General features: G+C 42.7%; 1 protein-coding gene and 1 long non-coding RNA gene across 11 annotated transcripts in view; one reads left to right on the forward strand and one right to left on the reverse strand.

Annotated features, from left to right (window-relative positions):
* LOC149467665 (uncharacterized) overlaps positions 1 to 28000 on the forward strand; it is a 325880-nt gene that overhangs the window by 8102 nt on the left and 289778 nt on the right. The window contains exon 2 of one of the 10 annotated variants that reach the window (XR_016311882.1): positions 26083 to 26385. The exons of the other annotated variants lie outside the window; for them this stretch is intronic. The gene's annotated coding sequence lies outside the window, so the exon portion shown is untranslated. Of the gene's footprint in view, positions 1 to 26082; positions 26386 to 28000 lie in introns of those variants that run through there. 10 annotated transcript variants of the gene reach the window in all.
* LOC149467666 (uncharacterized) lies at positions 7308 to 27994 on the reverse strand. Its single transcript, XR_016311884.1, has 3 exons — positions 27909 to 27994; positions 27741 to 27780; positions 7308 to 7456 (listed from the first exon to the last, which is right to left on the reverse strand). It is a non-coding gene; the product is annotated as an uncharacterized LOC149467666 (long non-coding RNA).

Genomic DNA, 28000 nt, shown 5'->3' on the forward strand with positions numbered 1-28000 from the left:
TTTTCATTCTTCTTCTTCTTCTTTTCATTCTTCTTCTTCTTCTTTTCATTCTTCTTTTCATTCTTCTTCTTCTTCTTTTCATTCTTCTTCTTCTTCTTCTTTTCATTCTTCTTTTCATTCTTCTCATTCTTCTTTTCATTCTTCTTTTTATTCTTCTTCTTTTCATTCTTCTTCTTCTTCTTCTTTTCATTCTTCTTTTCATTCTTCTTCTTCTTTTCATTCTTCTTCTTCTTTTCATTCTTCTTCTTCTTCTTTTCATTCTTCTTCTTCTTCTTCGTGCCCCGTGACTGCCCAAATGAGTGAAGTGTGCGGTGATTCTAAGATTGACGGCACTCATCTGCATGTCATACTGACTGACAGTATTATTTCTCTTCCCCAGCAGACTCCAAGGGCATTTAAATTAAAGGTACAGTGTTCTGCACTAATATAAAGGCTCTCTGAAGCCTAGAAACCCTTTTAATAAGTTAAATTCGCAGCAAATAAATTCGCATCGAATCGAATTTCTCCCGCAAATTCGGCGAATCAGCCGAATCGAATTTTTGAATAATTCGCTCATCTCTAAAGATGACATACAGTATATTTCTACATGAGGGCTTGAAAACGTATACATATTAGCAAATAAAGAGCTAACCATGTAGCTGTGGAGTAACCATGTGTCTTCAGCTGGCCATAGATGGATTGAAATTCAGACAGTTCAACAGGGACCAGACCCATTTGATCCATCAGCCCGCTGGCTAATTGAAAAAACTGATCCATGTATGGCCAGCCTTGAGCTTTCATATCTGGACTAGAATCGGTACATGGCTGCGATCGGTACATGTGTACTACTGTCTAACAGAAGCTGGCTGCTTCCTAAATGGACTAGGAACTATGGGATTTGTAGCATGCATAGACCAGTGTACATGGCCACAACCAATGTGCACTGCTTGTTCCAAACAAACTGAATAGATGAATAGAGGAGGCAGAAAAACACAGTAAGAAACAATTTAATGAAAAATAGGTTACATGGCCATTAAGTAGTGGATATGTATGAATTATTTTTGGAGAATAATGATATCATTTAGTGTCACTTAAAGTGGTTAAAAAAATCAATTTTATTTTTATAACATAAAAAGATGGTATACTTATCATTTCACAGAGCAGCCCTGAACCTCATTTTATGGGGTCCCTTGCTTAATGCTGTCTGCTACTTCTCTTCTGTGTGTGCCATCATAGCTGTGTGCTATGTTAACACATGTGTGGGCATAATCCTGAGCTGGGCTGTGTATGTTCATAGACACACACAACACGGCTCATCCCCGCCCCCTGCTCTCTCCTCAAAGGCTGTGAGCAAATGGCTCCTGCTGCTTTCAGTAAAGCCTGTGAGAGCAGAAAGAGGAGAAGCTGCAGATGGACAGCGGGATTGATGTTGGACTCAAGTGATTGTTAAGAAAGGGGAGGGGGCAGCTAGTGGATATTTTTTTAACTTAATGCATAGAAACCTTTTGACTTTAGAGCCATTTTACAGGGCTAGTCCACTGAAGGTGATAGAATAATACTGAGAAGACAAACACAGGTCCATCCTTGTTATAGTAATTTGCTGACTTTGAATGTGAGATCCTGCACTCGAGATTGTAGCTCAGCAGAACTAGTGCAGCTAATATGAGGAAAGGAAGGTATAGGCTGAAATGATTTTGCTGGAGCAGGAGAGGGGCAGTACAGTGTGTTGGATCTGAGGACCTTCACACAGTAAATTAAAAAGTTTCAATTATCCAACTATGTGAAAAGCAAATTCCTGTTTTTCGTATTTCACCTGCACATGATCAGATAATAAAAGTGTGTGAACATTCATACAATTTATTGTCTGAAGTTTCCCAACTCCTTTAGTAAATCATCCTCACAGAGTCCAATGAAAAAGTGATACTATTGCCATTCCAAACAAGTATAGCAATTATTCCGCCATAACTGAAATACTAGTTTTTAACCTTTATGACTGCAGGTTACATTTCAAGAATCTTTAAAATGTAACATCAAAGCTTACTAGACAGTTCAATTTTTGCTAGTGGTGCTGTAGCCAACCTGACTGCATTCACCTGAAATGACTGCACTGTTAAAAGCTCTTGCTTGATCTCAGTTAATCTCAGCTGTGCATTGTTTTCTGCAACACACTGAGAATCATGAATGAACTGTCACTTATTACACTTCAAATAAAGTGAAAAAAAAGTAGTGTGGTGCACTAAATCACATTGTTACCTGCCAGAGCTCCCACTGACAACTGCCTGCATGGTAAAATGCTGCGTTTATAATGTGGGCTAGTGTGAACCGTACCTGAATAAGATTTGCATAGACAGAGCTCACCATCCAGTGTTTCTACACCATTCATCTTTTCTGCAGTAGCAATCATTCTTAGTGTTCATTAAAGTAAAACTTTAATGTTACCAACCAACGGGGAACAGAGAAACAGGAAGGGGAGGGAGGGATATATTTTGTAAATGATGTTCCTCTCAGGGCTGTATCACCCTGGGAATTGCACATTCCTGTGCAATTTACATGCAGTTCTGTGCAATGCAATTTCAGCCCATTCATTTTGAATTAATTGAAGTCACACTGCACCGCACCAGTAGTGCATGTACTACTTTTGGAAACTCACTGCAAATGGATGGCATGGTACTTCTGTGTTATCGTCCTATGTTTGGTGTGTCATTGATATTGATACCCGATGCAGATCACAATTGCAGTGCATTTTAAATGCAGCGTGGGAAAGTCACACAGGATGTCGGTTTCTCTTACCGGGTTCTGGTGTGAACTGGCCCTAAGTGTGCCAATTTCTTGAATACACTGCTTGAAAATCCCAGTAACTTGCAGGACCTACTCTCCTTTACTAGCCCCATAGAATGTTATGGAAAAACTAACAGCTGTGTAATGGGGATCCGGCTGCAGTTCCAGGAGTTTACCAGGACATTCAAATAGAGTATAGGGGTCATAAAAGTGGGTGTAAAGCTGGGTATACACTAGTAGAGTTTTGTTCAAAAGTTTTCATCTTAAAGCGGAGCTCCACCCAAAAGGGGAAGTTCTGCTTTAAGGACTGCTCCCCTGCTCCCCATTAAGGATTGGCAACTTTGGGGGGCGGGTACCCGAATTTGACAGGTACCCACTCCCACTTCTGGTCCGATCGCCTAGGCGATCGGAAGGTGTGCTCCCTCCCTTTAGTCTTTTGGGACACGTGACAGGTCCCAGAAGACTACAGGACCATTCATGAAGCGCAGCACTACTTGCGCAGTGGGTACCCTGCTGTGAAGCCGCAAGCTATCACAGCCGGGTGCCCAAACTGGAGATGCCAGCCTCCTGGAATACAGGACAACCGGTGAAACAGGCTGCAGGGGACACACCGTGGGACCGAAGGACAGGTAAGTGGCTGTTTTTTTTAAAAGTCAGCAGCTACAGTTTTTGTAGCTGCTGGCTTTTATTTTTTGACAGCGTGAGTGGAACTCCGCTTTAAGAATGTTTGTTCGATTTTCTAATCTTTACTGTCGTAAAATTTGAATTAACAAATTTCTAACAGTGTATGTGGTTTTTGTTCAGTAAAGTCCAATCACTCCGAAATTGAATGTTAAAAGCAAATTAAATGTTGAACTACTTTGGAGCGACATTTGACAAGCCGTTCAATGTACTGAAAATTTTCATACAAATGTTCACATGAATATTCATACGGATGATCTTATGAAAATCTAATAGTGTATATCCAGCTTAAGAGTACCCATAGAGAAGTGATGAGAAATCTGCTCATTCTGAAACCCAAAAATCCACTGGAACTCATTCTGATCTGCCCTAACTGATAAAAAAGTAGTGATGTAAGTGTCACCTTCCTTCTCTTTTCTCAATATCATCAGCAACTAGCCAACACAGCTTTCCCAGTAGCTTGGAAAAACTGAAAATTTAATAACCGATATTTACCATAATTTTCCTTACCTAATGAGCTCAATGTCAGCACAACTGGTAAGGGCTCCCCCAATGCTTCCAGGACCTAACTCATACATTTGTGCCCACATGCAGCCTCAGCATTCTGTAACTAGTTCTAACAAGCTGGGTGGGAATTGTGTTGGCATGGAGCTTGTCAAGAAAGGAAAATTATGGTAAGTATCTTTCATTCCATTTTTCCTTTTCCTGACAGCCTCATGTCAGCACAGTTGGGAACTAACTAGCCACACAGGGGAGGGATAATGCTACACACTCCCCAATTCTGGCTAAAACCAGAAGCCAGGATGCCTCTGCCAAGCTCAACGGTCATTAAGACTGCTTCTATACAGAAATGAGCCATGAATGTATATATTGATGCCCATGTGGCTGCCTTGTAGATAGTGTCTGGGAACACTCAACCTGCTGCCGCTCACAAGGTCGAAACCCTTCGAGTGGACAGTGATGTGATCCCCCTGGTACAGCCAAGCCTTTCAAATTGTAGGCCAAGGAGATGAGCTTCACCAACCAAGAGGCAATAATATTATTGGAATCTGTGAAATCATTACACACTCCACCTGGAATGACAAACAAGTGCTCTGACTTCCTGATACCAGATGTCATCTTGATGTAATATTTTAAAACTTGTCCCACATCTGATGGGCTAACTTCTTTGGTACTCCCCAAGAGGGATGTAGGATGGACAACTTTTTGTGTGCTATGGACTTTGTATTCATGCAATCATGTCCATCCACATTGTCCTCTTTGGAAATTCTGAAGAGGGATGCTTTGGCTGGGAAGACTAGGCAGCTTCTCACTGCCAAAGCAGATAACCCTTTCAAAGGGTAAGTGGAAGCTACTCTTTTAGAGTGTTTTGACAATGTGTTTACTGAATATGAAATCCTGTTAGGTGTTCATCTCTATCCTTGGCTGCTTAAACCAGCAGGATACATAGTCATGCTTGTCCGCATCTTCCTCTTCATAGAGTCTGAAGATGCTGTCTTGCCTGCCACAGCTATGAGACTTCTAATTGCCAGAACATATAACTCTTTCATAGGGTGAGTGGAAACAACTTCTTTTGAGTGCACTGGCCACTTATTTAATGAATGTAATAGCATGTTGGGTGTCACTATCCTCATTTCTGGTTGCTTGAACAAAGCAAGATTTATATTGTCATGCTCATCTGTCTCTTCCCCTTTGGAGAGACTGAAGAGGCTATTTTGCCTGGGCAGGCTATAAGACTGCTCATTGATAGAACACATAACCCCTTCACAGGGTGAATGGAACACTTACACTCATGTTCGTCTGTGTCTTCTTTTTTGAAAAATATGAAGAGGTTTTCTTGGGAGAGCTCTGAGACTGCTCATTGCCAGACTAGAAAATCCTTTCACAGGGTTTTTCCTGCTGCTTAAAGCAACTAAAAAACAAAACAATAATAATTTAATGAAGTAGAAAATAGCTTTCTTAGTAACCACTGCTAGAGGGATGCCGATACTGCAGCTTCCAACTACAGCCCTGAAGTCACCAGGTGGTTAATGAACCAAACCTTGCCCTGCCAGAGAACAGGACATGATGAAAATGTTTTTTTAAGAAGAGCAACACAAAGGTAGGAATCTGCAACAGAATTACAATAATATTCTGCAATGTACACAAACCATCCAAGGGAATTGTTGAGATCATAAAGACCTCTCTTTTTTTTTCTTTGAGAAACTGGAGAGCACAAACAAATATAAAAGGATGTCCTTTATTCCAACAGACAATGTTGGCTACAGTAGTCATCCACAGGTGACTCCTCTACCTTCTCTGGGAATGCTGGTCTTTTGAGGGGGTTGGCATAATGGCACAATAGTAAAGCAAACATGAGAAGCCCCCAACCGGTTACTGCCAGGGACCACATCCAGCTGAAACCCACACGCATGGATGGACAACCAGCCAGGTAGAGGAGCACAGGGGAGGAAAAAAGAGGAACAGTGTGGCTGCAGGTGAGCTAAAATTTATGAATTAGGATCCTGGAAGTACGGGGGGGGGGTTGGGCCCTTACCAACTGTGCTAACATGGAGCTGTCAGGAAATGTGTATGTGATCTAACAAGATCTATTAGTTCCAGTCCAATGATGATACATGTCATACAGTGGATGGCAAAGCAGCAAGAAGGGCTCACCAACTTTGTGCATTACCTTTTGTTTACCATTTATTTAAAAAATAATACACAAGTAGTTTTATTCACAAACAAACTAAAATCACAAGCTTGCAAAGTTTCTAGGACACAAGTCTCTATATGGCTCAAGAACAAGGTCAATAGGTCTGCCCATTGAACTTGTTCTTGATTCATATAGAAGCTGGTGTCCTAGCAACTTTACGAGCTTGTAATTTTAGTTCATTTGTGAGTATAACTACTTCTGTATTTTTTTAAATAAATGGTACAGAAAGGTAATGCTCAAAGTTTGTGAGCCCTTCTTGCTGTTTTATCATTCACTGTTTGACATGTATGAACATTGGACTGGAACTTATAGATTTTATGTAGAGTGTAAGCAGAACTTAGATCATATACACATTTTCACAGCTACTGGAAAACGTTTGTTGGTTAGTTGCTGCTGGCCCTTCTTGTTTTGTCGTTTAGTATCAAGCATTCCCCCAATCTAAGAGGACAGCAATGCTTGAAGTTTATCTGGTTACTATTGAATTAAGAAGCCAACAAGTCTGTCCGCTGCATGACTGCCACATGTATTTGTCATCAGTACATTACACTCTAGCACTGAAGTGTTGTCCTTCTACACAGCAAACACTGGGCTCTGGAAAACACCATGGGTTTGATTGGCCAAAGGAATAGAGTCTGGAGTTTACAAGGTTAATGTTCACTGATCATGGTTAAAAAAAAAAAATGAAGCTGCATTCACTTACATCAACCAATCGTGCTAGTAAAAAATGTTTGTAATTTCCCTTGCAGATGATTGTGTATTCAAAGCGAACACATGTGTACCTTATTTACTGTCATTTGTTTTGCTGAGTAAACTACCTCTTCTATTTTAGTACATTAGCTCCCAAATTTGAGAAATTGTACAAACTCAGACAAGTGGTATGCGACACACAGCAGAAAAAGAGTATACAAACAACCTAGTAGACAAAAGAAATATAGCACATGCCTACACATTATATAATGCCTCATTGCAATGTGAGCATTCAGTTGTTTATAACTCAGGCCAGAGCACTATCCTCATGTTTTTATGATATTTAGAACTGATTTAGTTGAGGACTAAATTGTCCAATGCTTATCTGCTCCTGTCCTAACTTATGACGCTGGCTCACTCTGGAATGTGCGCACACTGGAAGAGACTCACGCTGACACACAAGTTCAGTCTATGAACACTTCTAGTTTATTATAATGAGACAGTGAGCTTATATATGCAAAATGATGCAAGAGTCATGTGAGAACAGCATAAGTATTATATTAGTCTTTGATTGGTCATTTCCACACGAAAACAATCTTCATCATACTATAGGTGTGATCTTCTTCCTGGTCTTATCTATAGAAAGAAAAACATTCCTTTGTCTCAAGTTGACACGATGGGAGGGGGTCGGTGCGTGTGAGCAGACACCTCCCAAACAAGGATTTCTTAAAGTACCACAAAGCCCAGCAGGCAGAAAATATTCACACAACATATATATATATATATATATATATATATATATATATATATAAAACATTTAAAAATATAAAAAAGTATAAAAGTAGATACGTATAAAATGTATAGAAAAATGTATATATTCTAGGAAACCAAATAGGCATTTTACCATTTCCATCACAGAACCAGGGGCGGACTGACAGCTCATGGGGCCCCCGGGCAATAGGGGATCATGGGGCCCCTGTTTCCTTGCCCACACTCAAAGCACACCCAAAAAAGCCTATAAAAAGGTATCAGGGGCCTTTCATGGGGCCCCCTACTGACCCCGGAACCTCGGGCAGTGCATGAGTGCTCGAATGGTCAGTCCACCCCTGTTTAGAACTGATATCTGCCTGTAGCTCTGTCTTCTGTTCTGCATGCCCTGCCTGCATATTACTGTAGTCTGTGCAGTGTGCCTCTCAAAAAATGACACCTGCACCTTGCCAAGTATAGTAACAAATAACAATCACACTATTCTTAGACATGCCAGACATTTGTTCACATGTACAGCATGTGTAATAATCATGGTGTCTCTCCCACAGTTGTGTATACTGCCTCTATACTCCAGTTTCTTCTGTGCACCAACAGCCAAACTTTTGCTAATTTCATTAGCACAACCAATGTAGATTAACTGTGCAGCGCTAAAATTATATTGACCATCAAATGCAAAAAAATGTCCAAAATGAAATGTTCAGATATATTATGTTTTCATATAGCACATAAGAAGTCCTGTAATGAGAAAACGTTCCAAAATTGCAGTAGTCAGGGTGATGCAATATACTCCTGGTTACTCCATACGGTAATAGTACAATAATGCACTTACCAGAAGTACATACAAACTGGGCGTTGTATGTAAATAATCCGTGGAGACTTCAGGGTCTGGTCAGGTTTGGTCACCGGAAAGGCGTCCTCTAGGGCTGCAGCAGACTCCCAGGGATGGTGTCACTCACACTTGGGGGTCATCATAAGCACACCAGAAGGTCCACCGCCGTTCAAACTCCAGGATCCACACCTCCCTAGTTAGCTCGAGATAAACGAGCTCGGGAGGCAAAATGGTACTAATAGTGTAATCTCGTTTATTAATCCAAAAAGTAGTAAAAAATTGTAGGGCACTCACATGCACAACAGTAAGAAAGGTTATTCCATCAACCTTTCCAAAAGAGCATATATTAAACATCTGGAAGAAACAGCGTCACAATAGGGGATTCCCCTGACATGTTTCGTGCGAAACGCACGTTATGAAAGGGCCCCCTTTCATAACGTGCGTTTCGCACGAAACATGTCAGGGGAATCCCCTATTGTGACGCTGTTTCTTCCAGATGTTTAATATATGCTCTTTTGGAAAGGTTGATGGAATAACCTTTCTTACTGTTGTGCATGTGAGTGCCCTACAATTTTTTACTACTTTTTGGATTAATAAACGAGATTACACTATTAGTACCATTTTGCCTCCCGAGCTCGTTTATCTCGAGCTAACTAGGGAGGTGTGGATCCTGGAGTTTGAACGGCGGTGGACCTTCTGGTGTGCTTATGATGACCCCCAAGTGTGAGTGACACCATCCCTGGGAGTCTGCTGCAGCCCTAGAGGACGCCTTTCCGGTGACCAAACCTGACCAGACCCTGAAGTCTCCACGGATTATTTACATACAACGCCCAGTTTGTATGTACTTCTGGTAAGTGCATTATTGTACTATTACCGTATGGAGTAACCAGGAGTATATTGCATCACCCTGACCACTGCAATTTTGGAATGTTTTCTCATTACAGGACTTCTTATGTGCTATATGAAAACATAATATATCTGAACATTTCATTTTGGACATTTTTTTGCATTTGATGGTCAATATAATTTTAGCTCTGCATTTTTTAGATCACATATATTACTGAGGTGCCGAAGTATGCCTTTTATGCTAGCAGCTTCCCATTAGCTTATCGTATATCTAACCTGTATCTAGTTGTATGAAAAGTTGCGCTCATTCATTTCTGTTTAATGTAGATTAACTGTTCTGTAAGGAACAGGCACACAATCACTAGACAAAAATGTATAAGCCCAGTCGTGATTGGTCTCCTTTAAAATGATCCTACTGGAACAACTGTTGTGTCACAGCCAAGACTTTTCATCCAGGTTTAGAGGCTTCTAAAGCCTATTAAAATTAAGATTTACACAAATAATGTAATAATCTAAAGCTGGCAATACATGAATCATTTTTTTTTTTGGATCAGCCAGTTGGCTGATCAAAAAAACAATACAAAACGAAATCCCCCATCCACACCTTCAGGGTGGATAGGGGAATCCTCCCTGCTGAGTTATTGTATTCTGGCAGTGGGACTTCTCCACTGCCAGAATACACTGATGAGCTCTGCAGCCAATTGGCTGCAAATGCTGACTGAGCACAAATATACCAATTCATTTGGAAGGAGTTAACTAGATTGACTCCCTTTAAAGGGAAATAGGCATAGATGAATCTTGGCCAGATCTAGGGAGGAGCTGGGGTGGGCTGTGCCCCACCAGATTTCAGTTGTGCCACCCCCCCCCCCATGGATGATGTGCCTTGTCTATTGTACTCCTCCCCCCATCCTTGCACTGAGGACTGGGACAAAGGGGGCAGCCTAGCACATTGAACTAACGTAAACAGTAAATTCTGGACAGAAGTGACAGCAACAGAGAGGAGATAGCCGGGAGGAGATGAGGGCTGTGCTCTCCCCCATCTTGTCAGTCCAGTATAATCTGCTTTCCTCCATACAGCAGATGTTACAGGATCGATCTCGGATCAGACTGTAGATGGTTTGATTACCTGCCCCCTACCCACATTTTCTGCTGCTGAGAGATGAACATTCCTTGGAGGAGATAGGTGAAAGTAATCAACCGGGGTACAGTCTGATCTATGAGTGATCCTGTGTCATCTGCTGTATGGAGGAGGACTGTTCTGACAGGAAGGGGGGGAGCAGAGAACAGCCCACACCTCCTTCCGCTGTCACTACTCCTGTTGAGTTCTCACCTGTAGGTATTGGAGGGGGGGGGGGAATTGTACTAGGAACACAATGGGAGGGGGTAACAATCATTTGTGTTTGGGATGAGAGGAGGGAGAATGGAGAGGTAATTTGGGGGGACGATGTTTGTGCTAAAAGGAGGAAAGGGGGGTAATATGTGCTAGGAGGCGAGATTGAGGAGGGTTTTTTGCTAAGAGGGGGAATTTGGAGGTGAGAAGATTTGTGCTAGGAGGGGGGATTTAGGGGAGAGGATTTGTGCTGGGATGGAAATATGTGTGCTAGGAGGGGTGATTTTTTTTTTTTTTTTTTTGGGTGGGGACATTTGTGCTAGGATGTGCTGGGGATTTCTGCTGAGACGTGATGCTTACACATTGGGGGGAGGGGGGCGGGTGATCTTCTCCCAAAAACAGCACATAGCTGAGACTGGATTCCATTATAGACACAGCCTCAATCTTCACAGTGTGCAGCTGGCTTCTATGTTGCAGTTCTGACCTGTGAAATTCCCAGACTGAAATGGCACTGCAGTAGCCAGCTACACACTGTGCAGATTGAGACTGTGTCTGTAAGAAAATCCAATATTAGATATGTCCTATGTGGGGAGGAGATCTGCTGAATGCCCTACCAACAATGACCCTTTTTCTTCTCTGGTGACCAGTGTCATCTGCCCTGCTTGACCCCCTGTACACTTCCCTGCTGACCCCTGTCTGCTGCGCTGCTGACCCCTATTCTCTGTACTGCTGATCCCTGTACACTGCCCTTCTGACCACTGTACACTGTCCTGCTCACCCCTGTCCTTTGCACTGTAACCCCTTTTCCTTGACTGTGCTTACATCCTTTTCTATGCCTTGCTGACCCCCTTTCCTCTGCCCTGCAAACCCCCCTTTCCTCTTCTCTGCTGACCCCCTTTTCCTGTGCCCTGCTGGCCATGACTTTCTGTCCTCTGCCCTTGTTACCATGTCCTCTGCCCTGCTGACCCCTGTCCTCTGCCCTGCTGACCACTGTCCTCTGCCCTGCTGACCACTGTCCTCTGCTCTGCTGACCACTGTCCTCTGCCCTGCTGACCCCTGTTCTCTGCCCTACTGATCCTAGTCCTCTGCAGTTTTCCACCCTGCATCCCCCTGTCCTCTGCCCTGCTAACTCCTGTATACTGTCCTAATAACCCACTGTGCACTGACCTACTAACTAATAGCCTCTGTACACTGCCCTACAAACTGCTGACCTTATCCTCTTCTTTGCAGACTCCCTGTACACTGTCCTGTGTACTCCTATACCTCTTTTGCCATGCTCATCTCATATCCTTTGCCTCCTGACATTTTTTTTACTGCACCCCCACATCAGACAGGCTAGATCGAGCTCTGAGATGGATTGAAATTCAGCCATTCCCTGCTAAAGCAGAGGAACTTCAATCCATCTATGACCAGCTTAAGGTTGTTAGCTTCCCCGTGGGCAGGTTCGAAATGCTGGGGATTGGTTGCAGTAATTGAAAAGAACATGAAAATAATACTAAAGTTGAATTTGTTTCACACAAACACCAGTGAGACTAGTCATTTATTTTAAAACAGGCATTTGTAAGTTGACATTTAAAAGTATATTTTTTATTTTATAACAAAATGAATAGGTTTCTTTATCATTTCTTTTGGTTCAATGCTTCTTATTGAAAGAATTCAATGTAACACAAGAATGCAAAAGCATAGTCATGATCTAGTAACCACATGATAATTTTAGATGAGCAGTACTAGTCTAGTGCAGCTAAAAATGGAGGGAGGGGGTCATTGTGTAATTTTTTTTTTTACATATATGAAACCTGTTGTTCAGCCTTATGTTTCACTATGAGGTTTATTGTCCAAACCAACCAACTGAATACTGTTTTGCATTATCTTACATTTCACTGGTCAGTATAGGGAAAACAGACTCTATATGATCATGGCAAAACTTTCCTTCAGACACTTTGGGGTTGATTTGTTAAAGGCACACAGGCTGTTCACTTTGCAAGGGAAGTTGTGCTTTGCAAGAGAATTTTCCCCAGAGCTTAGCGAATGTGGTGAAATTTGATTTTGCTAAGAATACTGTCTGTCATCAACAGATACACAGTATATCTACAGCCTCTGTAAATGTATAATGCCATTGCCAGCCTCATGATAGTTTGACTGATCTTTTTAGATCACCTTGGCTTTAGGGCTAAGGTTTTAGTCACTAAGTCATTGGGACAGGCATGTCTAACGGCTAAGCTAAGACATTTTAGTGATGATAATATAGTTATGTTTGCCCAAGTCACAGTCTAGGCAGCTAGACAGACATCAGGCAATGCTATTTTAGGGTCTCTACCAAAACCACGATGAACCATTTCACCACAGGTTCCTGAATTTAAGGAGAGCTGGTGGCAAACTTTTTATGGTCATTTTATACAGAGTATACATTCACTACATTTGGTTCCTGAACAGTGACCAGTACCAGTGTAACTAGTTGCCTTATTCTGCTTGTCTAAGCAAGCCATAAATGGTTGAATATGCCAGTGCTAAATGAGAGTAATGCAGGCCATAGACGGGTCGAAAACCGTCTGTTTTTAAGAAAAAAAAATTAAAAATCGGTTGTTCAATAGGTCGACGTTACCACCAAAGGTAAAGAAAAAAAAAAAAAAAATCGGCCGATTTTCATCGTGTCTACGGCCGGCATTTAATTACATCTGTCCCTTGCAGAGAGCTCCGCTATTATATTTGACATGAAAAAGTTGTGGTTGCAACAATGTATCCATTTGTTCCATTTGTATCCATTTCGGATACAGATGTTTTTATTCGGATACAAATAGATACATTGTTGCAAGCGCAATACTTTTTCATGTCAAATATAAAAGCGGACTGGAATTCTTCTTTTTCTTCTTCTTCTTTTTCTTATTCTTGCAGGTCACGGCTCACGTGCAGATTTTTTATTGGTAAAACGATCCACCGATTTGCCCATCATTGCAAGGAAAATTGGCCAATTGGCAAAATTGGGCGATTTTTTTTTTCCAACTTTACCGATAAAAAAAAATGTGCCAAAACCCCGAAAAACGGCTGACCAATTAACCCACTAACGGTGCGAAAATCGGACGTTTTTTTTTTCGGCCGAAAAATTAGCCGATTTTCGACCCGTCTATGGCCGGCATAAGGCATGTTTCACACAGTCTTCAGCTTGTAGAAGAACTAGGGCATTTGCCTGGTGGGCCAGGGCCGAGCGACACATAGAGAAACTGATCTCTGCATTTCTCGGTCCCTCTATGTACCACCCAGCTGCCCCCCACCCCATCTCCTGCAGCACTGCTGGCGGTTTCCTCCCTCCCTGCAGCTGCTGCAGGGGATCTGTCAGCATACTCTGTCCCCAGTGCTGATAATTCCCTTCCAACCACAGACAGTGAGGAGAGAGAAAGCTGGATCTGCCTCTCCTCCTCCCGCCCTCTTCTCCTGTGTCTGCCCTGCCCACACTCCCCGCCAGCCTTGTGTCTTCTCTCCCCCCCTTCTTTTTTCTTTACCTCCTTTCTTTTCCTTTCTTCTTTCTTTCCCTCCTTCCTTTCTTTCCCTCCTATAAAAAAATATTGTTAAAAAATAAATAAAAATAAAACCTACTGACACTAGTGGTGGAACTATCAGGGTCACAAAGGTTGCTCTTGGGACCAGGCCCTGGCATTCCGCCCAGACTTGGGGCTGCTCAAAATCCCCGGGCCTATTTTTTGTCCAAGTCCAGGCCTGATAAGAACAGTGTGAAAAGGAAGCATTAACAAAGTATTTGCAGCACTTTTAACAAGCTTTGTTGAAGTTTTTAAAGTGGCTTTCAGCTCCAGTTTTTAAATATTGATAACAAATCCTAATAGGACTGCTGATCGTCACTTTAAACAAGCTGCTAGCAAGCTTCAGCACTACTTGAAGCTTGTTTAAAGCTCACTGAAGCCTGCTAACAGCTTGTTTAAAAGAGAAGTATGGGATTCATAAAAAAAAAAAAAAATCTACTCCCCTAGGTGGATGCTTCATCAATCCAACGTATATGTCCCCTGCCAGCTCTGCACTGAGAACTGAGCAATCAAATATCGCCGATAGCTCAGTTCTCCCCTCTGCTCTGAGCAGAGAGCTGTGACAGTCAGTCACCAGCTCTCTGCTCTGCCCTGCCAGCGCTCACTGGAATGCCGGGCTGGGGAGGGAGCAGCTGGCTCAGTCTCCCAGTTGCGTAGCTAAGAGGTTGAGCCAGCTGCTGGTCCAGGTATCCTGGTGTATCCCGATCATTTGGTCGGGATTTTTTCAGAGCCTGAACGAGCTCTGTGACATCAGCCGACAGTGGGTCACAGGAGTGCAGAACTAACTTCACTGCTGTGATCCATAGGAGAAGTAAAAATGCTTTGGCTTTACTTCTCCTTTAAAGTGCCAATTCGCATTTCCATTACTTTATCCACAGGACGTTTGAAATCTTGTCCATTTATTTGAATTTTTAAAATTATTTCCACATTTCATCACTTTCTGTAGATGGTCTCTCAGCATTCATTTCCTGTAGGTCATCTCCCAGAAGTCTTCACTTCTTGGTTGCATCACAGAAGAGGACGTGATGGAGTGTGTTCACTACTCTAGACCACACCTCCCTCATTACTATACTACCTTCCACCCACTTTCTATACAATCTCCTTTAGATCTCCTATCAGCTATGTAGTACAAGGGCCTGTCTGATTTGGTACAGATTGAATGGATTATTCAGGTGTGTCCTCCTATTCCATAGTTCTGGTAAATCTAAAGGAAATTGTATAGAGAATTACAATCAGATTGCATAGTGTATGGCCGCTTGTATGATGTGATTTCCCGGTATCCCCTTATTTCACCTCACTGCCAGGCACAGTGTATTTCTGCAGCCAAATACACTTTCCACTTGTTGCCTTCAATTACCAGTCTAGGCGATTTTTTGTTTTTGGAGTTTTATTGTAGAACTGGGGATAGGGATGGGAATTGTAGAAGGATACTCCAAAATTAGAGCTATTCACACTGAACACATCTAGCTGATCTCTTAGTTGAACACTGTAGAAGTCTCGGCTGACAGTAGATAGCAGACTTCCTTGTAACATATAGCAGCAAGCAGTTTAGGAGTGAGCAAAGTCCTGTTAGCAGTAGTAGTAATTACAGGGCTGAGCTCCTCAGGTACAAGCTAGTTATGACAGATTGCGACAGCTCAAAGGTAACATAGCTGTGCAAAGTCCCTTTGCAGTAGCAACACTCGAACAAGCTCTTCAGAACACTAGCCAGTGTTCCCTTTTTCCAGACTCATGCTGACTATCAAGCACCAGGGGAGGTAGTAAGCACAAGTCCCCAAATTCCTCAATGTCAGTACTCACAAGGCTCATGGACAGAATGGTTGCCTCCTTCCAATCGTCCAAGCGAAACATTCCATTGACACCAGACAGAGCTTTGGTGGACAGCTCCCCTCAGTCAGCTTACCAGGGTGTGACGGGAGGCACTTTGGGTGGGGGGCCCATGGAACCCAGCTCACTTTGGAGAGGTGGGGAGACCCCTGTCTCAGCTCCCCATATCCCTATTATGTGTAAATCTCCCTGTGCCTGTTAGGGGTACAGGGTGATCTGTCCTAATATTGGGGTGGGGGGTTGTTGATTGTTTAATGCCATGTGGTTTCATCCCATTGTTCTATTGTGTGTCTTGCTTGGGAGCAAACTATTATGGGATGTATGAGTTTATGTGTATTAGCTTAGTGTGGTGGGGGGGTGTCTCCAGCAGCCCTCCCTCCTGATTGGACGATCTGCTGGTGTTAAGGTTGAATACCTGTGTGTCTCTTGTTACTAAATGTAGATTGCCCTGCCCTGTGTCATTATGCAGGGAGGGGGTGGGGTTGCCCCCTGAGTGTATATGTCTTGTATCTGTGTTCAAATAAACTAGTCTACCTTCTGGATTACTTCAAATCTGGTGTTGTCTGGATCTTGGAGTAACAATAGCCAGAGTCACTGGTTTCGTGTTCCAGAGCCTGAGAAGCAGCTTCTTGATGGCGATACCCAGTCGTGGGTGTAAGGCATCCATTACACAGGGTCATTCTCTCTAACTTCAAGCCCTCAGGTCGACCCACCTGAGGCTGCATGGTAACAAGTGCAGGCAAGGCAGCCTGCCTCCAGCTTGGCTGTGCAATCCACTCCTGGTAAAGACACTGAACCCATGTGCTCTCTGAACATAAATACCACTCCCAGCATTCAATGGGGCAATCCTCCCCTGCAATTGGCCAGGGCTGTATCTATATTCATGCTGTGCATTTGCCTATGTTCTGGAAGGCTCTCATTGCTTCCTGAAGACAGGCAGAACTCAGGCAAACTCTAAGAATACCAGAGCATCATGAGCAGACCTGACTAATCCATCACAGCACTCTGCTAAGCAGAATACCACACTAAAGTTACCTGTCAGCCTCTCTGGTAAGCAGAGAAACACAACCATGCTTAACATAACTATACAAATCCTAGTACCTGACTAGGAGGGTGCTACACTTATACAAGTACATAGAAGAGTGTGGATGGAGACACTCAGTTGTCAGGCCTCATTCACATCTCTATGTAGCAGGAACTCACATTCCCGCATGCATTTTTTTTAGGACGTTTTGGAATTTTTGTTACTCGTCACGCACAGGGCAACCCAATTAATTGAATGAGCTGCCAACCCATTCACTAGAATGGGCTGCCTTATGTGTGACAATTGTCCCAGAGAAGCTCCTGAACTTTTTTTTATAGTGCAGCATCATGTGTTACTACAGTTTCTGGTGCGTTTTAACATGTAATGACTACACAAACATGATGCACATTTGCAGTGGGTTTCTGAAACGCATGCAAAATGCACAGTTTCTGTGCAGTTTGCCATGCACACAGGAATACACAGATGTGAATGAAGCCTCATTGTTATTGTGTAAACAAACCAATTTCACTTTCAGGCCCCATTCACACCTAGAGAAGTGGGAGCGCTTGTTTTTTGGCTCATTTTCCATTGACACGCATGGGGCAGCCCATTGATTTTAATGGGCTGTGCTACGTGTGGCAAAGTAGATCATGGGGCATTTTGGCGTGATTTGATTTGCACATTTTTTACTGTGCGTTTTTTCACGAGGCAAAATGTGTGCTTGTTTCTGTGTTTGGTGTGCTGTTAACAATTAATGGCACCAAAACTGCAACTAGTTAGTTTATTTTTAGATGGGTGGCCATACACTGTACAATCTGATTGTACAACTGCTGTATGATCTCCTTTAGATTTACCAAAACTATATCGTAGGAGAACACACCATCTATCCAATCACTCTGTCTACAATCAGGCAGGTCCTTGCACTACATAGTTGATGGCAGATCTAAAGGAGATTGTACAATCAGATTGTATAGTGAGCTTTACAGAACCCAGGACATGCTTCTTCTGCTTTCAATACTACAGCTCTATCCACATAGGCTGTTGTCTGATCGCTCAGCACACTATGTTAAATGATCGATCTATGCAACATGAAATTAAGATAGAAAAAAAATTGATGCCTGTGTATTTAATGAGAGTGGTGATCACTGATTAATTCATTGCATTGGAAAACTGTGCACCTGTGGAAGTGGGTGGTAGTGATCTGCTGGAAGGGGGGAAGACAGCCACAGGTGTGTGCTAATGAGGTTAGCTGATGAAATCCTTCCAATATCTTACTGGGTTTTCTGTCCCAACTACATATCCGCAAGTGATGAAGCTTTCTAAGAAATTCAGCAAGGGCTAATGCAGGCCATAGACGGGGAGAAAAACGGCAAATTTTTATTTTAAAAAACGAAAAATCGGTCGTTCAAGCGGCCGACGTTACCATCAATGGTAAAAACAAATCGGACGATTTTCATCCCGTCTACAGCCGGCAAAAAGTGTCCCTGCAGAGAGCTCCGCTATTTCTGACAGTTCTTTGACAGTTCTTGCTCTACAGTCAGACAAATGTACGCACAATGAAAGGCTTTGTGTTCCACCTCTTATGTATTTAAGTTGTTCAGGTCTGCGCTATTGGCTCTACTAAGATGACTAGAGATGAGCGAATTGAATTTGGCGAAGTGGAATTCGTTTCGAATATTAGGAAAAATTCGATTCGCACCGAATCCGAATATTAGCAAACTTCGGATGCGCGAATCGAATTTTTCCCGATCGGCCGATTTTCATCCCTTCTACAGCTGGCAAAAAGTGTCCCTGCAGAGAGCTCCGCTATTTCTGTCAGTTCTCTGACAGTTCCTTCACATTTACAGAGGTTGCAACATTGTATCTATTTGTTTCCATTTAGGATACAGATGTTTTTATTCGGAAACAAATAGATACAATGTTGCAACCTCTGTAAATGTCAAGGAACTGTCAAAGAACTGTCAGAAATAGCAGAGCTCTCTGCAGGGACACTTTTTGCCGTACTTGAATTCCTCTAATTTTTCATCCTTCTTCTTCTTCTCCTGCTTCATCATCATCCTCTTCTTCTTCTTCTTCTTCTTCTTCTTCTTCTTCATCATCCTCTTCTTCTTCTTTTTCTTCATCATCATCCTCTTCTTCTTCTTCCTCTTCATCATCATCATCCTCTTCTTCTTCATCATCATCCTCTTCTTCTTCATCATCATCATCATCCTCTTCTTCTTCTTCATCATCTTCATCCTCTTCTTCTTTTTCTTCTTTTTGTCTTCCTCTTGCAGGTCACTGCTCATGCGCAGATTTTTTATCGGTAAAAAATCGGCCGATTTGCCCATTATTGCCGCGAAAATCGGCTGATCGGCAAAATCGGCCGATTTTTTTTTCCAACTTTACCGGAAAAAAAACGGCCAAAATACCGAAAAACGGCTGAACAAATAGCCCACTAACAATCCGAAAATCGGCCGATTTTATTTTCGGCCGAAAAATCGGCCGATTTTCGACCCATCTATGGCCTGCATAAGGCAGTGTTTCTCAACTCCAGTCCTCATGGACCCCCAACAGGTCATGTTTTCAGGATTTCCCTCAGATGAAACAGCTGTGGTAATTACTAAGGCAGTGAAACTGATCAAATCACCTGTGCAAAATAATGGAAATCCAGAAAACATGACCTGTTGGGGGTCCATGAGGACTGCAGTTGAGAAACACTGGGCTAAGGTAAGGCCTTGTTCTCAAAATCAAGAAAGCTTTTATTTTTCTGCAACAGAAATACATTAATGCTATATTGGAACATTTACATTTTGGCCTCTAAAGAAAGCTGCTCAAAGCTTGTTGAAACCTTTCCAAAAGTTTGCGAAAGTTTCATAAAAGCTTGCTGTTCGCACTGCTCCTATGCAAGCTGAAGCCTGTGAACAGGTCTAAGAACTGTGGTGTTTTTTCTGGTCAAGTAGTATAAAACTATATGCATACTGGGGCTCTTCTAAATGCTATTCTCCTGGCAGGAGAAAAGTAGCTGCAAAAATGCTCTTAAGCTGCCTTTTTTAAACGTGTTTAGGCACTTTAAGCGTGTCAAGGTTTGGCAGTTATTCATTTCATTGGGCAGAATTTTAAGTGAAAAAACAAAAATCACTCGAGCTAAAAGCACATAATATCAACACACGTTTAAATGTGTTTAAACCCGCTTAACCTCCTTAGCGGTTTTCCCGAGTGTAGCTCGGGGTAAAATTTCAATACCAAGAGCGGTAACCCCGAGCTACACTCGGGCTTACCATGCGGCGTTCCCCAGGGGGTCCCTGCAGCAATGCATTTCACATATATTTTGTCCCTACTGCTTTGTCCTGTGCCCTGCCTGCATTTTGACTGTTCTTTCTGCCTGGAAACTTAGAAAAGTCCATGGCGTCCAAAAAGTGTCCCTTTACGTCAAAAGCGGTTTTAGAACAGCGATAGTAAATCAGAACCACTTGCAGAATTGAATGATAATGATTCATGGGGAAATTCGTCATCAGACACTGAAAACGATTTTGCGACTTTGCTCAGCGATGTGCGAATTTGCCTCCGTATTTCAAATTTCAGTGTTTTTGGTTTGATTATATTATTGAATTAAATGTATTATTATATTATTATTTTTTATGATTATTTATTAAATTATTTATGATTTAGTGTTTCAAGTTTTATCATATCCGGAATGTTTACTAGACTCTTGTTCAGACAGATTTCAGTGAGTTATTCCTAAAAATTACAGCCTACAATAAAAAACTACATATTTCCATGCAACAAAATGGTACCGCTTTCAGCACAAAAAATCGGAAAGAATCATACCGCCGAGGAGGTTAACCACGTTTTGTCGCGTCAACATAACATGGAGGAGAGTTTAGAGGTAGAGAAAAAGCTCAAATGCCTGTAAAAGCAGAGTTTTTGAGCTCAAGTGTGCATGAGGCTTTAAAGACCTTTTTGTTTACTGCACTTATATGCACATCTTTTGTTTTCTGTTATGTCAGAGGCTATTCCCAAAAGTCTTTTGGGAACATTAGAGTTCAGTATGTAAAGGAGAAGTATAGCTATTTTAGTTATACCTCTCCTGTAGGTCACAGGAGTGCAGTTTGTTCTGTACTCCCCTGACCTGTTTTCAGCCAACAGCAGGCTAAAGTCTGAGAAGATCCCTACCATACGTTTGGAATCCACCCAGATGGACCAGCACCTGGCTCAGCCTCTCAGGGATCTGCCAAGAGCGTGAGCCAACCCCTCCCTCCTCCTCCACACCCCTGCATTCCAGTGAGTGCTGGAAGGGCAGAGCAGAGAGCTGGAGACTGACACAGCTCTCTGCTCAGAGTGGGAGAACTGAGCAATCAGCTGTGTTTGATCGCTCAGTTCTCACTGCAGATCTGGCGGGGGACAGATGCAGCGTGACGAACTCCTCTCCTCTCACAGTCCGCCCTGAAGACCAGAACGGCGCGGGAACACGGTGAGAGGAACGCGCTGAGTAAAGGTAAGTGAATTGACACAATATGGGGGGTGAATTACTATATGGGGGATGAATTACTATATGGGGGATGAATTACTATGGGGGATGAATTACTATAGGGGGGATGAATTACTATGGGGGATGAATTACTATATGGGGGATGAATTACTATGGGGGATGAATTACTATATGGGGGATGAATTACTATAGGGGGGATGAATTGCTATAGGGGGGATGAATTGCTATAGGGGGGATGAATTGCTATATGGGGGATGAATTGCTATATGGGGGATGAATTACTATAGGGGGGATGAATTACTATAGGGGGGATGAATTACTATATGGGGGATGAATTACTATATGGGGGATGAATTACTATGGGGATGAATTACTATAGGGGGGATGAATTACTATATGGGGGATGAATTACTATATGGGGGATGAATTACTATGGAGGATGAATTACTATGGGGGATGAATTACTATAGGGGGGATGAATTACTATGGGGGATGAATTACTATATGGGGGATGAATTACTATGGGGGATGAATTACTATAGGGGGGATGAATTACTATGGGGGATGAATTACTATGGGGGATGAATTACTATATGGGGGATGAATTACTATAGGGGGGATGAATTACTATAGGGGGGATGAATTGCTATAGGGGGGATGAATTGCTATATGGGGGATGAATTGCTATATGGGGGATGAATTACTATAGGGGGGATGAATTACTATATGGGGGATGAATTACTATGGGGGATGAATTACTATAGGGGGGATGAATTACTATATGGGGGATGAATTACTATATGGGGGATGAATTACTATATGGGGGATGTATTTTCAGTTTTAAAAATGTGGCTCTCAAAATAAATTTCAATCGTGGTTTTGGCGAGATTTGGCTCAGTTGAAAAAAAAGGTTGCCCACCACTGGCCTAGGTGAATATAAATTTAAAATTTTTAAAGTCCATACTTTTCTTTTAATATCTGTTAATTGTATATATAATGTGACAGTGCTAGGCCATGCCACTGTGTGAATGTAGGACAAATGCACACAGGATTCACATTAGGGCAGAGCGTGAAGCTTCAGATCATTGTTTTTGAACGGAGAAAACTGTGTCTTCAGTTTTCTCTGAGTTTTTTTAATCCCAGATTGGGACCTGGAGCTTGTAGAATTCAAAGTGTCTTGGGTGGGATGGAGCCTTCAATTCTGTCTCCCAGTCTTGCTGGAGATCTGCAGGCCGTATTAGTACACAGGTGTGTACACTCGTTATAAGCAAGGCTTGGGCATAACTCGGGGCTATAGCCAGGAGGAAGGCATGCTCCCATTTGAAGACAAGTGGGTGATCCTTTCTGGAGGTGCTTTAGCTGAGACACTGCACTCCATGTTGGAGGGATACTATGTCTATGACTGAGAGAACTGAGGAGCCACCTGCATCTGGGGTACTAAAATAGGGTCTGGGAGACTGAGAAGGCTTGGACAATTAGGTGAGTCCATAGGACTGAGAGAGTCTGTAAATTTCACAGGATTATAAGAGCCCAGGTTGTCAGGAGAAGCCAGGAGTGGGCACTTACAGCAGGTAGCTGTGACTATAGGCTGAGTGAGCCAGGAGAGCTGGATGACATGGTCTGAGGGACCAGGGACAAGAGTAGTGGTGGTGCTGAAGAGGGAGCCAGGTGGCTCAGCATTTTTGTTTGTTTTGCTGCATGAAACTGAAACCCCTGCATGGGCCTATTGTGTGAACTTTTAGTTTTTGTTTAAATAGTGTCCTGGCTAGCCTTAAAATCACAGTTCAGACTGGCATGGACTCACTACAAAATGCTACTACCATGTAGCTGAACTCCTCATACCAAAATATATATAAGTGATATCCGTTACCACAAGGATTAAGTCAAGGGTCACAGGGCAACAATCCAGACACAGTGAGTGACAGTAGTTCACAGGGCAACAGATCACGGGGCAGCAACCAAGATGGACTACTCACACTTGTCTTGTTGTTCTGGGTTTGGGGGGGAAGTCTAACTGCAGATGGAGGGTCAGAGGAACACAGGAGACTTCTAGCTCCAGCACAGGCATGCTTAACAAGTCCTGTGCACCCGGTTACAGCTTGGAATTCCCAAATGCAGCAGATGGGCACAGCAGTTAAGTTTCAGTGTCCAGATACAGTGCCTTGAAAAAGTATTCATACCCCTTGAAATATTCCACATTTTGTCATGTTACAACCATACAAATGTAAATGTACTTAATTGGGATTTTACTTGATAGACCAACACAATTAATTCTGTACTCCTTGCTGAGAAAGATTCTCTACCTCCAGACCCTGTTTCTGGACAGACACTCATTAATCAATAATGCTGATCAGCTAACTTATTTATGTACTGCTTATTATTTAGTAACAAATGTTCTTTTAGAGGTTTTTTTTTCCCCCTCAAATGTGTATCTCACCAGGCCCATGAGTGCACAGGGTTCAGGAATTCATAATGCACTGGGTGCAGGGCTCAGGAGCAAGTATCATAGTGTGCAGGGCTCAGGTGTCCATATTGTGCAGTTTTGTAGAGCTTTGTACGGTAAAAGCCAAGGTCCATATTTTACCTGGTATCCAGACTTTTAGTTTCTGCTGTGCATAAGCCCTTATATATGTTGGCTGACTGGTGCTCAGTCTCTCTTGCTCTCTGTTCTGTGAGAGCCTGCTGCTGTGTGAAAAGGCTGACTGCTGACAAAACACTAAAACCGTACTTATACTTATCCTGCCTCTCTGTTTTCATGAACTCATTAGGGGGCATCCTGTTGGTCAAAAACAGACTTGAGTTTAGTCAGTGATGGGCAGATGTTTTGTTTGTTTATGCTATTGACTTGCTGTGCAAAGTGTTTGTTGCTTTGCTAAATAAAACTGCAGGACTAATTTGCTTGCAGGCAGGTTGCTTATGTGTAGTTTAGTTAGATGCTGTCCCAAATGTGAGGGTTAGGGTTAACTGTGTTCTCTGTGATTTTTCTTGGTGGTTTTGTTGGATCTGACCCATTGGTTCTGTGTCATTATAAGGGGACAGTGGTCTGGAGCCCAGAGAGTCTGTCACCTGTGTTGCTGCGGGCACCTTTGTGGTTCCCAGCTGATGCCAAAGTATTTGTTCGAGTACTCCTACTACCAGAAGCCTTCCACTATGTAGGGGGACTACTGGGGCTCATTATCCCCCTGATGATGCCAAGCCTGTATTCTGCCATAATGGACACTACCTAGAATGGACTTTTGCCTATGCAGCTATGCTGGGTCAGAGAAGAAGACTGAGTTAGGCATGGTAGGGAAGAATGCACATGTTTTGGACTTTGTAATGTTTGTAACGTCTTAGTAAATCTTTTGAAACTTTGTCCTTTGCCTGGTCTGAAGTTACTAAATGGGTATAATGCAATGAACTGGCACCACACAAAGTCTACAGCGTGGGTCAGTTAAAGCACATTGGAGTATGAAGACAGCAAGGTGGTTTGCAAGGGTAATGGAGGTCTAACAAGCAGCCTCTCATGAAACATGTATCTGTGATAAGTAAGAAAGCCTCTTGCAGCAAGAGAGTTGTTGGCACTCTCTCAATGAGTGGGCCATCTCCCATAGCGGTGAGAGCAGATCTGCTCCACAGAGGTCCTCAGCCTCTGCACAGGTATGGAAGAGCAAGAGATAAGTGAGTGCATGTATGGAGTCTGTGCTAGGTGCATGGCAGGGCTCCTTTCCCTTACTGGTAGCCTGATAGTGGAGATACACTGGACAGGTGGAGTTGGCATAGGCTCAGCATGTCCCTCCTAAATGCAACAGTCTTCAGTGAAGGTGTACATTAAAGCAGGGACGAGAGAGTTAACTGGAGGACAGTTATTGTTCAAGTGTACATGGTGTTCGGCCAACTCTAAAGTCAGAGGTCCAGCTTAAGGTTAAGTATTCCCTGAAAGCAGCCTTAGCCTTGTTCCAGAGTATTGATGGATATGGCACAAGTAAAGGTATCCCCTGTGCAAGGGAGGTGATCCTAGACTAGGTGCCTAGCATAGCCCAGACGAACCCGGCAGGGGATAGACCTCCTGGAATCAGCCCACATCATGGCGCCTGGAAAGGCCCTAATCCCCTTTCCCCTACATCCCTACATGCATGAACTGTTCATGGGAGTCCCTGTCTCAGGTGTGATTCATGGTTTACATCTGCCAATACCAGTTGATTTACTATACATATACACTCACCAGCCACTTTATTAGGTACACCTGTTCAATTACTTGGGGAAGAAAGAGAATTTAAGTGATTTTAAATGTGGTGTGGTGCCAGACAGACTGGTCTGAGTATTTAAAAAAACTGCTGAATTACTGGAATTTTCACGCAAAACCATCACTAGGGAAATGAAGACTCATCAGACCAGGCAACGTTTTTCCAATCCTCTATTGTCCAATTTTGGTGAACCTGTGTGAATTGTAGCCTCCGTTTCCTGTCAGAAGTGGCACTTGGTATGGTATGGTCTTCTGCTGCTGTAGCCCATCTGCTTCAAGGTTCGATGTGCTGTTTGTTCACAGATGGTATTCTGCATACCTTGGTTGTAATGAGTGGCCATTCTCTGACATCAACAAATCATTTTTGTCCACACAACTTCCACTCATTGGATATTTTCTGTTTTTTCAGATCGCTCTCTGTGAACCCTAGAGATGGATGTGCCTGAAAATCCCAGTAGATCAGCAGTTTTTTAAGTATTCAGATCAGCCCGTCTGGCACCAACAACCATGCCGCGTTCAAAGTTGCTTAAATCCCCTTTCTTCCTCATTCTGCTATTTGGTTTGAACTTCAGCATGTTGTCTTCACCAGGTCTAGATACCTAAATGTATTGAGTTGCAGCCATGTGATTGGCTGATTAGCAATTTGTGTTACCAAGCAATTGTAAATTATAGCCTAAAAGATGACAATGAAATAAACTGGTTTTGAAAATTACATGTAAATAGACAGATTTTTTTTTCTCTCTTGGAGTTACAGGAATGTCCTAATATGTTCCCAAAATGTGCCTGTGAGTACATGGGCAAATGTTGTTTACAATATGATGAAATTTAGTAACATACAGTATATCAACCTTCAATTAAATAAGCCATTTCCTCAGGCAGCTTTGCTGAAGAAGTAAAGGCTAATCATCCAGCAAAGTGAATGTAACCTTTGAATGACAAATATTCACAGACATTCTCTTTGCAAATAGCCTCTACTCTTTTGGAAAATCAACCCCAGTGTGTGTGTGGCTCCTCACTTACATTAGTGCACAGTTATATTCTGATGTTTATTTAGGGTCCTTTCACACGGGCGTTCCATAGGCATATAATAGTGGTGAAGAAGGGCCTGGTTTGGAATGTTCTCTATCTCGTGAATGTATATCATTCTGTTAAGGCATTCCTAATATCCTGCTTATTAGTTCTCCTAGGTTTCTTGCATCAGGTCAGACGTTCACATCCTTAAATCACTACTTCCTACTTGGTATATCAACCATTGTCCATGACACATGCCAGGCGATATGGGAGGGGCTAGGTCAAACAATGATACCAGTCCCAGATACTCATATGTGGGAGGAAAACTCAATTGGATTTATGCAGAAGGCCCAATTCCCAAATTGCGTTGGAGCCCTGGATGGCAAACGTGCACATTCAAATGCCTCCTGGATCAGGCTCCAGGTATTTTAATTAGAAGAAATATTTCTCTTTGGTCCTCATGGCAATCTGCGACAGTAATTACATATTTGTTGCAGTGGACATCGGGGCATACAGCAACACAGCTGACTCCTGAGTGTTTAGGGCATCAAGACTGGGGAGAAGACTTCTAGAGGGCCAGCTGAATCTACCTGCTGACAAATCCCTGCCTGAAACTGATGGACCTGATATGCCTCATGTCCTCGTGGCTGTTGAGGCATTTGCACTGTCAAGGCATCTTCTCAGGCCATATTCCAGGCACAATCTGAATGCCAAGAAGAGAGTCTTCAACTATCGACTCGGTAGAGCTAGGCGGCTAATTGAATGCACATTTGGCATCTTGACCAGCAAATGGTGCATTTTCCACAGTGCCATATAACTGAGCCTGGAGAATGCTGAATGTTTGATCCAAGCATGTTGTGTACTACACATAATTCGTGAAAATGAAGACCTCAGTATGGAAGAGGAAGATGAGACACATTTGCCCTGTGTGCGTCATTGTAGACTGTGACCAAACACCAATCTTGCCATACGTGACACTTTTGCAGACTATTTCATGTCCCTGACAGTCCTATGGCAGTATGCGCATATGTAAATAATCCCAACATTGCTAATTACCTGATCACCATGACATCCTTCTGTTCAACTTATTTCTGCCCTGCAGATTTACAAAAAAAAATTTAATTATTGTACATTTGCAGGCGATCAACCTTTTTTTTTTATTACTGTCAATATAATTGACCACAAAATGTTTTATTTAAAAATAGTGCTTCAAAAACCACTCACTTAAAACAAATGCCGAAAAACTGCAGATAAACAGGTACAACATGTCGGAGGCATTGTCACATCCCCGAGTATCAGCTGATACCTGAGAAGAG

This window comes from Staurois parvus, unplaced genomic scaffold, assembly GCF_062004578.1.
Source record: "Staurois parvus isolate SC_StPar_1 unplaced genomic scaffold, SC_StPar_1.0 ptg000104l, whole genome shotgun sequence".
NCBI lineage: Eukaryota > Metazoa > Chordata > Amphibia > Anura > Ranidae > Staurois > Staurois parvus.